Here is a 15,257-nt window from a genome sequence, read left to right as displayed (position 1 = left end):
CTAGAGAGCTCCCTCTCTAGGGTTGCTGCTCTGCCCCAGGTTTTCATCTCTTCATGCAGATCTGTATAGTCTAGAGTCAAACTTTGAGCAATCAGTACCACCAGAGCAGTGTTTTAAATGAGAAAAGCAGTTAAATAAATGGAATGTCATTAAGATATACGACTGTTTTGGAGATGATGCCAAGAGTATAACAGAAAGTTAGTTTAAGATATTACTTGCTATAGATTTATTTTTAATGCATATGAAATTGTAGAAACAAAGCACTTTAACTAGCTGAAGAAATAGAAACTTTTTGCACACAGTTTCAAACCCCAGTAGTATTTCAGCCTCTTGGATTTTTCTCTTGGACTGTAAAAGAGGGATCTGGACAGTCTCTTAAAGCCTCTGACTCTTAAATCCTCAAGTGACATATATATATGCTTAAGGAATGGGTCAGCTTGCAGACAGAAATGTCCCAAACATACACAAGAAAAAAAAAAAAAAAAAAAAGAAAAGAAAGAAAAAAGAAAGAAACAGACAGATTGGTGGTTAGAGCAGAGCTGTGAAAACCTTTCCCTTCAGCTGGCTGTGTTTGTGCCAAGATTCAGTGTTCACTTACACATTATGTGAAAAAAAGTGATGTGGTTGAATATTCTTGTCACATGCTTAGGCTTTTTTTCTGTTTTTGGAAAATGCTTTTTTCTGTGACTGTTTAGTTCAATGCATTGAACTTTCACTTCCAAACCTGCCATGCCTTTTCATCTGCAGCAGCTAGAAATTTAAAGATACCTTAAGGTAATAAGGGATGGTGCTTTTCTTGTTTTTTGTCCATAGTGAACTTTTCCTGCTCAGAAAGGATACTTTTGCAATGCCAGTGAACATAGGTGAAGATACAGCTGGCTTTAGTTAGTTAGGAACTACATACAGAATAACCCTCGTCTGGGTCTTGCACCTATCCTCATCTACCACCCCTTTCTTCTTTGTTGTACATTTCTCAGGTAATCAGCAGCTCGGAGCAGAGTCACAAAGTTTACTGAGCCAGAAGAGTTTTTAAAATCCTAGCTGTTATTGTATTCTTTCCCAGGTGAATTGAAGACCAGCCCTTTCCCTGGAAATCAGCCTTTGAGTGCTACTGGCAACGCACAGCTCTAAGCCCACGCAAAACACAAGTTAATGGTGATGGGAAGAATCACTGGAGAAACAGGAAAGTAAAAAGAGGGTTTGAATATTTGAGTCCTTAGACCTGCTCTTTTGCCTTTTTCTTTGTTTCTCTGCTCTCAAGATGGGAAGTAATTTGGCTCAATGTTTTCACACTACGAACACCACTTAAATATTTAGTTTACTTTTGGAAATTTTGAAAAATGTTTTGTAAGCAAAGTAACACAGGCAACAGGACAGAGTATGTTGTGAGTCATCACTTTCATTCTCAGTCAAAGTTCTCTATTTTTCAGCTTTGTGGCATTCTAGAAGTACCCCCCATGGGAACCACACCAATGATATAATAATTGCTGTTCTCACACAAGAAATTTATTACCCTTCTTTGAGGGGGAACCAAAACTCTTGGTAAGCAGAAACTTTCCAGATATCCAAATAGCCCAAACTGTTTGGCTCCATGCAGCTGCAAGGAAGGTTCAGAGAAAGACAATTAAAATTATTGAATGGCAGGTACTTTCTTATTGCATTGTAATTACATGCAGCATCTCAACCTGGAAGCAGCTCTATAAACTAGGTAATACTGGATGAAAAATATTAAATTATTATTTTCAGCCTAGATAACTAACATTCTTCAGTATCAGATTCCCATGAGGTGCTAAATGAAGTAATGTCTTAATTCATACTTGTGTCCTCTTTGGTTTTTGCAGTAAGTTCAAAATAACTCTACAGAGACATTACAGAGTCAGATGGGTAAAATGTTAACATTTTGAAAACACCTATAGTCCTTTTGCCTGTCCACAATAATAATTTTTGAAGGAAGAGACTTGTAGAGGCTTACAGCCAGCATATCTTGTGGATTCTGAGGATATCTAGTGATGAATGATTTTGCATATTATGACACCTGCATCTAAAACAACAGTGTTATTAGCAGTGCCATCCACTGAAATATAATAAATTTCTTTTTTTTAATATCAAAGATAAACCCATCATTTTATAGACCTTTGGGGATAAAAAAAATTTAAAACAATCTTCAGTGCTTTTTAACTGTAAACCCATTGAGAGTATAAATCGTTCCTTGCCTTTGGGGGGAAAAAAGAAACAGTCAATTGTAGTTTTACTAGAAGTCTACCCAAATTCTTTGCCTCTGGAAAAATTCTTGAAGATAATAGTATGGAGGTTATTTCAGTAACCAAGAAATGCCAGGAAAAAATGTAAATGGATTTTATACATCCTGAATTTTAATTGCCTCAAACAATGTGACTGACAAACATTGACAGGGGAAAGAATTGAATGCAGCTAAGAGTCCTGCAGAAGGTAGCACACCAATTTCAATCCATAGATATACAGAGTTACAGCAAAATGCTTTCCATGTCTTGCTACAATTAGCAGAAGGATTTATTTCTCATTGAATAGGAATTTGATGAAGAATAAGAAAATAATTAGAAATTAAATGCACAGAAGGAACTTCCAAATATCCCTAATCACCAAAACCTGAATAGGTGCCAAGGCACACAAGAATAAGCTTTGCAAAGTCTGACACAGTGCTTAGAGAGGCACCAAAGCCAGGCAACAGGAAATGCTGAGCACAAAATTCCAGGTTTCTCTACAGTTATACTGCATTCATACCTCTCACCTAAGTTTGGGTGTCACTAAAAAAACGAGCAAAGAAATGTGTGAATAGGACTTTAAAGCAAGGAAGGAAAATGCTACAGGTCTTTTCCCTGCTTGGTTTAACATAAAATACTGAACTATGAATCAGAGCAGTCCAAAATATCCATTTCTCCCCTTCCAGGCAAGTTCTCTAACCTCAAGTACAACAGTTCAGCAAGTATTTCATTATTTCATTCAAAATGGAACAGTTTCCACAGAAATATTCAGAGGCTCCTCTGATCCCAGATTTCCCCATGGCATCCTCCAGAAACTTTTGCAGAGAGATATTTAAGCCAGAATTCTGTTGGACAAAGGGAGAAAAAAACCCCAGGTTTTTCAAGTCCCAAAGGATTGATCCAAGTGCTGAGGTGCTGGGCAAAAGCACAAATACAAGAACAAAAGCCAGTGTGCTAAAAACATTCCATAATTCCATGAATCTTCAGATCTAAATTTTCGTGAAACACATAACTGACTAAAATAGGGGGACTGCAGTCCCAAAGGCTCCACTGAGACTTGTTGTGGAACAGAAGTTTGAATAGAGATTGTTTTAGTTCTGCTTCCTCTGTTTTGAGGGGGAACAGGAGGGGTTGGGGTTTTTTTTTGGTTTGTTGTTACTGTTAAAGCATTTTTGTTTGTATCTCTTATTAGATACTCATCCATCACTTTGTTTTCTTCTCAGATGTTCATTTGTTACTGCATATGATTAGCATCAGACTTGTGAGTGACATCATAATTTCCAAAATTCCTTTTAGCCTCCGGTTATGATGTTTTCTAGTTTTTGAATTGTTATTTATTAAATTTTTATGATTTGGAATCATTCTCTAAAAGGTGAAAAATAGTAAAGAAATTGAGAAAAGGATTTTTGAGGGAGTTCTTGCAATACTCTTAGAGAAAAAGAAGCCTTGCTGTGAAAGCTACAAATGGAATTGTTTATATCCAGAACATTCCTAGCAAGTCTTTGCTTCAAATGTGTTTTAAAAATTTCTCCTGGAAGACAGTCCACAACCTATTCAGAAGCTTGCCTGAGTGACAGGGAGACTAAAAAATATGGATTCTTAGAGTATGATTTCCAGAAGATACATATTCAGGCTTCTATAAAAATCACAGTGTTTGTTTCAGGTCCCACTGAGCAAGACAGTGGTTTTACAGAATTATTGTTTTTCAAATCCCAGTTGCAAATGAGGTTCCTGCACCAAAGAATCTGCTATTGAGTTAGATTGCACATAGGCTACAGATGGAAAAAAACACTTATACAAGCACCAAGTGGCAAGCAGGTGAACTGAGGGTTTGGAGCTGGCAATCAGCACCTTCATTCCTCTGATTTCTCTCTCCAGTTTCTGGCTTTTGTCAGGGCCTTATAATGGGGTTGGGGAAGTTTCCTTCTTTCTGACCCTTTTCAGTGGTTCTCCTGTGGTTTGATGGGAATGTCACCAAAAAAAAAGTGTATTTTGAGGAAGAGGCCATGGAAGATTTCTCAGCAAAACAATAATGGATGAAAATAATGGCATATGTGTGGCAGTAGGAGACAGGGCATTTTTTATGTTTTTTAATAGGCCACTGAAGAAGCATAGTGAACACAAATGGACCTTTGCTGTAATCTCCATATGGCCTTGGCCTATAACATCACAGTAATTGCATCACATTGCTAACCACTGTTTAACCTTGCTACCACTTATCTTCTGGCATTAGAGCAGGCAACCAGTGCACCAGGAAGAGGGGAAGGCTGGAAGGAGAAGTACACAGTCAGTTCCCTTTAGTGCAGTGGGGAAGTATGCCCCAGCCTCACCACTGGGTAGAGAGGAAGGGGAAGTTCTCAAAGAATCTCTTCTGGTTTTAGGTCCTTTTTTTTTAGGGAAAAAGAAGAATTTCTGGGAGCAGGATGCTCTCCTGAGACTAGTAAGGATCAGCAGATGCAGGTTTATGGAAAGAGGAATGAGACTTAGAATTGGCAGCTTTGTAAGTGTAAAAAATATAAGATTAGTAGCTTACACATAGTAAATAGCACAGTGTGTGGAAAAGATGGAAAGGGCTTTAGAGGTCTCACAAACCACAGGAGACTGAGTAGAGATAAAGCAATAGGGTTCAAGCCCTTTTAAAATAAAAGACACAAATCTAATGCAGAAGTTGAAAGTAGCTGATTTGTATAATGGAGAAACTCAAGATCACTGGATTTCAATTTAGGTGATCTGGTGGTGCCTGTATTGTTACACACAGGATAATCAGCTGTGTGACAGCACATGACAGTATTTTTGCATGAGCCATTTTCATCCCAGGTAATTTCTTATTCAGATCTCAAAACTATGAGGGGAGTTACTGCATGTGTTCTTGCCTCAGTCCACAGAGTACTACAGTCAACAAAAGGAGCTGTTGTAGTTTGTGGGTACCAAGACAAAATTTTGGTAACTTTTTTTTTTTTTATTGTTATGTGACGTCTTCCAGCATATGCAATGTGCTACAGTCTGTTGTCCAGCTGGAAATTTGCTCTTCTCAGCCAAAATAAAACACCTGCTCTGTCATAGCTTGACTGTAACTTTCATGGGCTGGCAACTGGAGTAACTTGCCAGGTGCAAACAGCCTGAAAGGAAAAACATAATATGAATTCAGTATTGTTGCTCATGGGCTCATGTTTTGAGGGAAAAAGTTGTTAATGTTAAATTTGGTTACTACTCTGCAGTTCAGAGCAGCACCTATTGCCTCCTTCACTGTACTGGTAGAGGGGTAGCACACATAAAATGTAATGCTTTTGTGTAATGTTTATTTCAATGCTATACTGAAGTTGGAGAAGGTGGGTCAACTGAAGTTTATTTGTAAGAGTGAAAAACCATGTGTTCTCAAGGTTTGAACTACCTGAAAAAGAGCCAAAAATGTTAAATAATTTTTAATATATATATAATAGCATTTTATATATGCATTAAATAGCATCAGGTTCCTAATATTCAAAAGGAGACTTTCCAGATACAGTGGAATGTTGGACAAAGGAAAACAACAAATTTACTGACTGCTCTGTAAAACTGAAGCATGAAAGCCGTTTTGGGTTGGCAAAACAATTGTAGGAATCAAATAGTCTGGAAAATATAATTTCATGTCTGACAAAATTAGGCAAAAAGTTCCTGTCAACCAAAGTGCTAAATCTTCAAGTATTGCATTTTTGTATGTGAGAATTACAAATGAAGATTTCTAAATGAAATATTGTTTCCTCCATCCTCCTCACTCCAAAAAAAAAAAAAAAAAAAAAGAAACAAACCCCAAAAACCAACCAAAATACCCACCAAACTTTTTATCTGGTCAATATTCAGGAGTTTTGCATTAACAATAAGATAAAGCATAAATGAATTTGTGAAATGCTTCAGTTCACTATGTTTTACCAAAAAAAAGTTAAAAATGCTTTTCTGTATCTACTGAAGAGCACAGTCTGTCAAATCCAGCAGAACACTTGATCATATATTTAACTTCAAAAATGTGAGAAGGCATATTTTATTAGTTCTTGCAATTAATCAGAAGTAATTCTTAAAGCTAACACTTCATACAAAACTAAGCTAGTTTTTTATGCCTACATTTCAGACATATTCATGCCTTTTTCCTCCATTCAAAAAATATAAATTTTTTGTGATACTCATAAGCAATTCTTCTCTTCAGTAAACAAATATGTGACTTAAAAAATGGAACCTTGATACCTTGTTAAAAAAAAAAAAGCCTTTTGCTAAAGAAATATCTTCAACTTGAAATTCAAGAATCTGACATTTTCAATTATTTTTCTTGGGTGAACTCAAATGAAAATTTTCAGTGGGTTCTCTGAAAAGGACTTATTTTATTTTAAGCCTTTTTAATTGTAGAATTTCTTGTTCTTAGTAAACTTTATAAATTACTCTTTCTTGAAATGTGTTTTTCAAAATAGTATGGTTAAATACAGATCAGCAAGTTCCCTTCTCAGTTCTTCTCAGTTGTTCCTGATAGCTACAAGCAGTCATTTCTTGGGTGTACAAAGCACAAACTCTGTTGCAACCACTCTTGAGCAACACGAGCCATACTAAAATGGGCACTAAATATACTGACAGCACAAAAATTTAAGAAATAAATAGAAAGAATAAAAGGAAACCAGTCATTCACCAGTATCTTAAATCTTAATCCAGTTGTCCAGAAGAAAAATAATTATTTTTATGGTAAAATTAGTAGCTTTGAATATTTTATGGCTCAAAATAGAAAAAAAAAAAATGTTTAGAGGCACTCTCTTCTGTCATTGTTTAGCTTCATCTGTTTCTGACCCCCCATGGCATAATATCATATTCCAGGAAAACAGTTGTTTTCACTCTTTCCACTTGCTCCAATATTCCCATACTTCTGATATTTTGTTTCCACTGATGCAAGAAAGAAAAAAAAAAAATAGATGGGGGAAAAACAATTACTCACATCTAAAATTATACCAGCAAGGAACTAACAATTAAACAAGAGAAGCCTTGGTTGTCCAGCATTGAACCCTTACCTTCAGACTGCAGGACACATGTAAGGGGGGAAAAGGAAGCCTTCTACACCCCTCTCAGAAGACTGAGAGGCAAATTCTTGGTTTGATACATGCACTGCAAATTCCTCTGATCCCCTGAATGCCACCAAGACTGTCAGTCAGGCTGTGTCTCTCCTTAGGGTCTTATCCCAGCCTTTTTTTTAGGACTGCCATAAGCACTACAAGGAAAGAGTTCCCTTGGATCTATCTTTGGTTCAGATAGATCTTGGCATACAGATCTTAAATTGCTTTTGTGAAGGAGTTGGTAGCTGGTGCTGTTTGGAGACTAGTTGCCAATTCTGTTTTAATGAGATTAGCTTAATCCTTATAGTCAGAAAGTGAGCAAAAGCTCAATGTCAACCTTAAAAAATAAAAATTAAATTACTAAAAGTGTGAGTTAGTTCTCGTGCCTCCACTTTCTCTGAAAAAAAAAAAAAAAAGCAACACCAAAGGATGATACTGACTAAAAAAAGGCAAGAACCTGAAACAAAAAGAGGAGGAAAATATTTTAGTTAACTTCTGGATTCTGCATTTTAGAGCATTCCACACTTACAAAATTTTTCTGCAATCACAGAATCTAAAAATTTGCTTTCCCATTTTAAGGAAAAATGAGATCTTGATCGTTACAGCCTAAAAACAGTCATAAGACTCAGGTGAAGCAGAACCAGAGTCACATGCGTGATAAACAACCCTTCCCCAGACAAATGGAAACTCCCAAGATCCCCACTAGAGGAGAGACAAGAAGTCTGTGTGAGTTGTGGTCTGACTGGGGAATTTGGACACAAATAGTTTGTCCTGTACTTATACAAGAGGTTAATCAGAAGCCTGTTTGGGAGCCTGTAGCTTAAAAAACTAAAACATGCATTCACTTAAAAAAAAAGAGTAAAATTATGAGAGGACAGAAGACAAAAGCTGTACATCTGCTCTTAGGGAATACCACATTCCCAAGTAGATTAAAAATGCTAAACTGGGATATTTGCTTTTAGTTTAGCTTGGTGTTGTACTTAAGGAGTAGACAGATCAAAGTACTCTCTCTGAAGATTTTTGGCTTTCTAAAGCCTGTGCTGACATGTGGCACACCTGGAACAAGGTTGTAGTTACATGTTCAAGTAGCCTGCTTGGAACTGGAGGTATTTCAGTGTGTAATCCAAGGCTCAGGGAATTTTCCTCCATGGACAAGGGGATTGGGGTGTGAGCCCTTGTGCACCTACAAGTTACCGCACAAATATTTATCCTTCCCAAATTGGATTGGTTGTTCTTTAAATAAGACAACACCATACCTCCATGTCTGTACAAAAGTAATTATTTCATCTGAAAAAGAAAATTAAATAAACCCTTTGTTACAGCTGTACAGACAAAGCCAGTTTTTATAGATCAGCCTTACTCAAAAAAGAAGCAGGGCTGACAACACTTCAACATTTTGCAAACCAGAAATCTTCTATTTGGAATTTTTTTCTTGGATTGATTTTTGTTTTGGAACTTCTCTAAACACTATTTAACTTCAAAAATATCCTGCCCAAGCTGTACCATATGACATGTTGTGAACACAGAATCTACAAGAGCTGCTTTCATTCTAAAAGTCAGGCGCTTTTATTTAGCAGGGCAGACTTACAGATGTTTCAGTAGATCTAACACCAAGTTAAAAAAGATTAGACAATGTGAGCCATGGTAAATTCTAAATAGGCTTTCTGTTTGCACCTCTAATTCATAAAGCCTTGAGTTTTCACACAGCATTGAGGTAGCACTGTGCTAACAGAAAATAAACTCTGGTTTATAAACTGCACAGAATTGTGAGGGGGATGTTAGAAAAAAAGAGGATGTTAAAAAAAATGAAGCAGTAACTAATCAAAGAAAAGAGCTCAAACAAAGACCTATTTTCCATAAAGGCCCCAAAGAATTTTAACAGTATTATCACTTTGTGTGGTGTCAAACAGGGCAGTTCTGTTGTGCTTAAACACATGTCCTCTTCATAATCTTACCCATGCTTCAAGGAAAAGGGGCCCTGTGTCAAAATCTTCCAGATAATGGCTCTGGCTGACTGCAGATTTGGGTTTGCTGACTTCCAAGGGGCTGGCATCCCTTTAACCTGCCTATGGGCAGCATCACCAACCCAAACTGCCTTTGTCCAAACTGTGTTCCAAGGTACAACCTCAGCTCCAGAGGCTGAAGTGAGTGGGGAGCTCAACAAGCTGCCTTGCCCTTAGGAGCCTTTTCTTACATGGGGACTGTGTATCTGAGGTACTGTGCACCTTGAATTTTTTATTTGTGTGGCATACATGGGAGCACTGTGAGCCCAGCTAGCAGCCTCCCAGGTTACAGCACAGGGATAAATAGCTGCAGAGCATCCTCTGCTTTTACTTTAACCAGAACTATTTACAGATCCAATATACTTTGTAAAAACAATAAGCCCCATGGAAAACCTTACTTTTCTGCTCCCAGTGAAATATTTCCACAGTTAGTGTCTATCTATCAAGCATCAGTTCTATCCAGAGGTTAAAATGGGTGGCCAGGTAGGCGGTCTTGGTTTTGTGGTATTATGAAGTTTTCACCCTGAATCCACAGTGACTGTGCTGACATTTTTAGAGAGGTGTAAAAATTGTGTCAGATTACTGGGGTTTTTTTCAGCTCTTTATTCTTGTCACCTAAGAAGCTTCCAAGATAAAGTAATTTCCATTTTGACCCTAATCCTTCTTTCAGACCATTTTGCTTACTGCTGCCATACCTTACAGTTTATTCATTTTACACCCTACCTATTTTGGGGGGCAGGGGGAATGTAGGATTATTACACATTAGAAATTCCAATGGCCAGTCCTTTAGTAACCCACATAGTCTCAGCTCTGTAATTAAAAGTAGAATAAAGTATCAGGAGTATCTTTGGGTGCCGTTCGATTCTCAAAATTCAGTCACATATTGGTATGAATCATTGAACACTTGGACATAAATCTCTTTTCAGATTTTGAACAAACATCACTGCCCATGAAATTTCAGTGCAGTTGCTTGAAAAAAACAACTCCTACCCACTTTATCATATCATATAAGCAGCAATATTAGCTTCCATATTTTTGAAGCTCTGGGATATTTTAGCCAGAAGGAATTTGCTTATTTCTCCTGAGGCTGATACAGTATCAAATTTACCATCAAAGGATTCCATCAAAAGGTTTTATTTTGTCAAAGAAGTTGTATAAAGAACCAGTAACAAATTTTCACTATTTCTGGTTTCACTCTTCCATATAAATTGATGTATTTCCCACTCAGTGACAGATTATCCAGCTGCCAAAGCTTTAAGCATAAATAAAACCTTTCTGAAACTGAGACATCTCAGCACCAAAGTACCTGACTGATAATGAATTCTTTTTAATACAGTACAGTAGGATTTGTAATGCTCCATTTACTAGTGCTCAGAGAAATTATAAAACATCCCCATGTTTCCTTATCCACAACTAGTTAGATTAATACAATGATATAAAGTGCATACTTACAAAATAAATGCATTGTATGGAGTGGGTTTTCTAAACAGCTCTATTAAAAAATGTCAAAAGTTAGAAAAGGACTTGATGGGGCATAAATTATATCACCAATTTCTCTTTAAGAGAAAAGATTGTTTCCTAGAAAGTCTTGAAGCTTTTGTTTGCTTCAGTGGAAAATTTATTTTAAAAAAGACAATGGATAGTGTCTTCTAGGCATGAAAACACCTGATTAAATTAGTTAAACCATCCTACTTATACAAAAACTTGATACAGCCCCCATCAAAGTAGTATAAAATATTTGGGTACTTGGTATAAAATATATTTTGCATAGTTTCTTTTCAAATGTTCCTTCATGCCATCCACCAAACACAGCCTTATCTTTTAAATTCTGTAGGACTGTTCAAAACTATGCATTTTCTGTTCAGGGCTACAGGGTCTTTATCATCAATGTTATTGATTTGCATCATAATGGCCAGTTCTATATAATTCCCTTTTTAATGAAATTTTCTTCACTTCCGAAGACTCATGCTCTTATTAAACTGGCAGAGTAGTGCTGAGTACTTGCAGATTCTTCTAAATTAATTGAAGAAATAGGTAGAATTTGCTCTGACAAGAGTTCCATGCAGGATGCTTTGTGAGGCACAGATGCAAAATCCACCAAATAAACACACCTGATTAAGTTTATGGTAGTTAATATACCTTTGCTGCATTTGCCTTTATAACTAGCTCTGTTTCCTGTGTTATGTAAAAATATCACTGGCACTCATTGGGAACTAATTTTGATTCAAGTAACAGAAAAATAAATGCAAATCAAACCACAATTTCAACCATCACTTTGTTGCCAGCACAATGTTTCTTAGGAATGTAGAGAAAATAATTATACTTTTTATTATATCTTAAACAACCTTCTTAGCAGTGCTACTTTGTCTCTCTACAACTGGTTAACAAGTTTACTTCAAGTTGAAAATGCCAGACAATCTGCTTAATGAAAAAAAAATCTAATTTTTATTTTTTTGCTACTGAGTTTTTATAGGAGTTTAAGCTATTCTACTGAATGTACATATATTTATCCTCTGTAAGTGCATGTTGTAGGCAGATATAAAATATAAAAACAGGAGGTGTCCACCATTGTTGTGGACATTGTGACACACATTTAAGCTGCACAGACAACCATGACACAGAAGGATTTGAACTCGCTAGTTCCACATGGAAAACCAGTTTGGCAGTGACAGCAGAGAGCTGTACTAAAGCTAATTATAAAATTTTAGAAGCTGCAAGAGCTCTCTCCCACTTCAAGGCAAATGTAGTTTGCCTTGAACTCAACCAGATGGAAGCAATGTCTCATACATGCAAATCTGCTCTGTGAAGAAGTTCAACTTCATACAATCTCCTTTTACACCACACCTATGGATGATCTTGGTTTACAAAGAGGCAATTCCCAAAAATTGCTGGCTGTGTTAAAAATTATGGTAATTTTGTGGGTGGGAATTTAGAGCAAATGGGACCAATGGTGTGTCTTGTCCCTTCCTCATTCAAACAGTCCCCTGTCATCACTTCCCCTCACATATAAAATTAATTTCATTTCCACTCTCTGCAGTGTTATAATAAAGATAGAATGTCATCCCACAGAATTTTCATGAACATGCAAACAAATATATCCAGTAAAATAAATTCTAAAGTAGATTTTATGTATCCTTTTTACCCTTTTCAGTATAATGTTTCACTCAATTTTTTCAGGCACAAATGAAGACCATATTTCTTTAGAATCACAAGTTCCAGAGCATGAGTGTGAATAATCTTTTATCATTACAGGTTAAGATGGTTTATCAGCTACTGGATCTGCCACATCTTCAGTCACCTTTTCAAGGACCAGTTACTGTTGTCCATCACATTCAGTGAAATTTATGAAAGGAGGAGCAAAGAGAAGAATAATGCCACATGTTGAGGGAAAGGAGATGACATTTGTCTGAAAGGCTGGCTTTATTTTGGAAATGGCAGCTGTTTGGAACTGTTGACAGATTGGGAGTGTTAGAAATTGTCCCAGACCAGATGGATTACTGATCTGGGTCCAGGTGAATAGGTCAAAGGCACTTTATAAATGATGGTATCTATTCCCACGTAGCTATCACCACAACAGAGTAGTATAGGTAACAGTTATTTTTATGACATGTAATTGAGTTATTTTGGAGCAGTCCCACACAGGTCAGAGGTATGCACTTTTTTATCATCTTCCTCCCCATTTGCTGCAGCAATTGAAGTAATTTGAGACATTTCTAATACTATTCCTAATTGAATTAGGATGGGCTGAAGGCAAGATATCTAGGGAGGCGTGGTAGAGAAATAGCTGTTTTAGTCAGGAAATCACCTTCAGTCTTTTTCTTTCTGTTATTTTCTGTGACCTGAATACATTGATCTTATTCATAGTCGTGTTGTAAGAAATTTTTTCAAGGAACAGGAATGAATCAACAAAATAAGAACTTGAAAGGTTTAGAAAACAAGGATTTCATCTACTTGTGACAGCTTGATACTTTTACTTCTTGCACTCTATTCTGTTGCATTTTATTTATATTATTATGCATTTTTCCAGAGAACAAGTAAATTTTAATTTAATGGAAAAATATATACATATATATATTTAATGGATATTTTAATATAAATATGTATATTTAAAATATACATATTTTAAATTGAAATAATATTGAAAAGGCCTTCTCACTTTAATTTAGTCAACTGAATATATTATAGAAATAAAAATAGTTGAATATGTGAGGTTTTTGACAGTGCTTGGATTAAACAAATACCCCTCAGCTGCAAAGTTTTGTTTTGTCCTCCAGTGTCCCTCAACTCCTTGATGGCCTTAAGTACATCTCAGAAGTTCAATTTAGAGCCTCATCTCCTTTACTAGCCTCCACTTGTGCCAAAATCCTTGGAATGCTTGACAGAAAGCTCTGTCAAGGTTGTCTCTCTCCATACATGTAGAGGAGCTTTTTCTTTTGAATAGTTGACTATGTAAATCTAAATCTGTTAATGCCAGGTTTCTACCAATAAAACTTAGATTTAAGAATCATGGGAAAAGTGAAGACAAAAAGTGCAAAAACTTATGGCAGGAGTACAGCACTGTATTTTATGGTATCGTCCAGATTCCCTTGCTAGTTTGATAAAGCAGCTAGTTAGTTTATTCATGTGTTAGTGAAGATCCTGGTCCTAAACTATCTTTTGGAAAAATGCATGCAAAAGTTTTTCCAGTAAGTTCTACCTAAGTCTAGTGTAGAGAGAAAAAACTGACACCAGTCAAAGGTGCAGAGCAAAATAAAGAGCATGTCACAAGGCTGCAGTACATTTGTTTGCACTCAGTTGCTTCAAAGTCGTGCATCTATACGTAGCAATCTTCTAGGAAGAGCTCATACATGTACTGTGGAATGGAGAAGAACTGTATTTTCACACAGCTGTAATGGACAGCTTAGAAAAGTTAATTATATGCCTTAAATGCCTTTGAATCTTTCTTTATGCCTGATTTTTTTTTTCTCAGCTCTGTTTGAGACCAGCACAGAAAATCATGTCATTCCAGAATTTGGTGTGAAACAATGTGTCAGCTTTTCAGGAATATGTCCTCCCCTGCTCTTACTACACAGGTGACAAAATTGTTTAAAACCTCATCCCTAATTGTTCTGAGAGCATGTCAAATGAGCCATGATGCAACAACTGCTATAGCAACTATTTATTTTGGTTAAAAACCTGAAACAAACTGCTGACACATCATATTTCACATGCTAGAGGAGAAAATTTTGGCATAATGTAGTAATATTAATATAGTCTACAGAAACTGTAGTAATATTAATATATTCTATGGAAACTGAGACTACTCAAATGTACACATAGCATAGAATACTTTAGGCTGAGAATAATTTTGAGATTTTAAGTATATTAGTTAGCCTCTGCTTAACTGTTATTAAGTAATATACATAATTAAGCCCAATTAATCTAATTAAACTTCCAACTGACCGGTTTCCAGTTGGCTGAATTTTTGCAGAGCTCTTTTGTACATGACAGCAAACATTAACCTTTCCTTTGAGGAGCTGACCCTCAAAAAGATGTCCCACTAAGAGATTATATCATGTACAATATAGTCTAACCACAATCCTGACTGCTGAAAGGTCAATAATTTCCATCATCTTTCAATGTTAGGAATACATTAGGGAGATTTTTCCTCTGTGTTTCTCAAGAAGAGCCATGTTTGGTAAGCTTCCTCTTCTTTGTTTCTATTTTCTGAATCTTGAATTATAAGTTGCTTATACAGTAAAGCTGAAAGAGATCCAAGATATTCTGTACTTAATACAGGATTTAACTTCTTCCATACAGAAGGTTATTCTCAAACAGAGTCAAATTCTAAGCTATTCAGTGGGAATATTCTTCATTTATGAAGAAGAGAATGTGTCAATGTGTAAATACACATCCATACACACACATCTATATATGTATGTATGTGTATATATATATAGTATATATTC

The sequence above is a fragment of the Lonchura striata genome, chromosome 3 (genome assembly GCF_050655825.1).
Source record: "Lonchura striata isolate lonStrDom1 chromosome 3, ASM5065582v1, whole genome shotgun sequence".
NCBI lineage: Eukaryota > Metazoa > Chordata > Aves > Passeriformes > Estrildidae > Lonchura > Lonchura striata.
The sequence above is the reverse complement of the archived record's forward strand: the minus strand, read 5'-3'. Positions refer to the sequence as shown.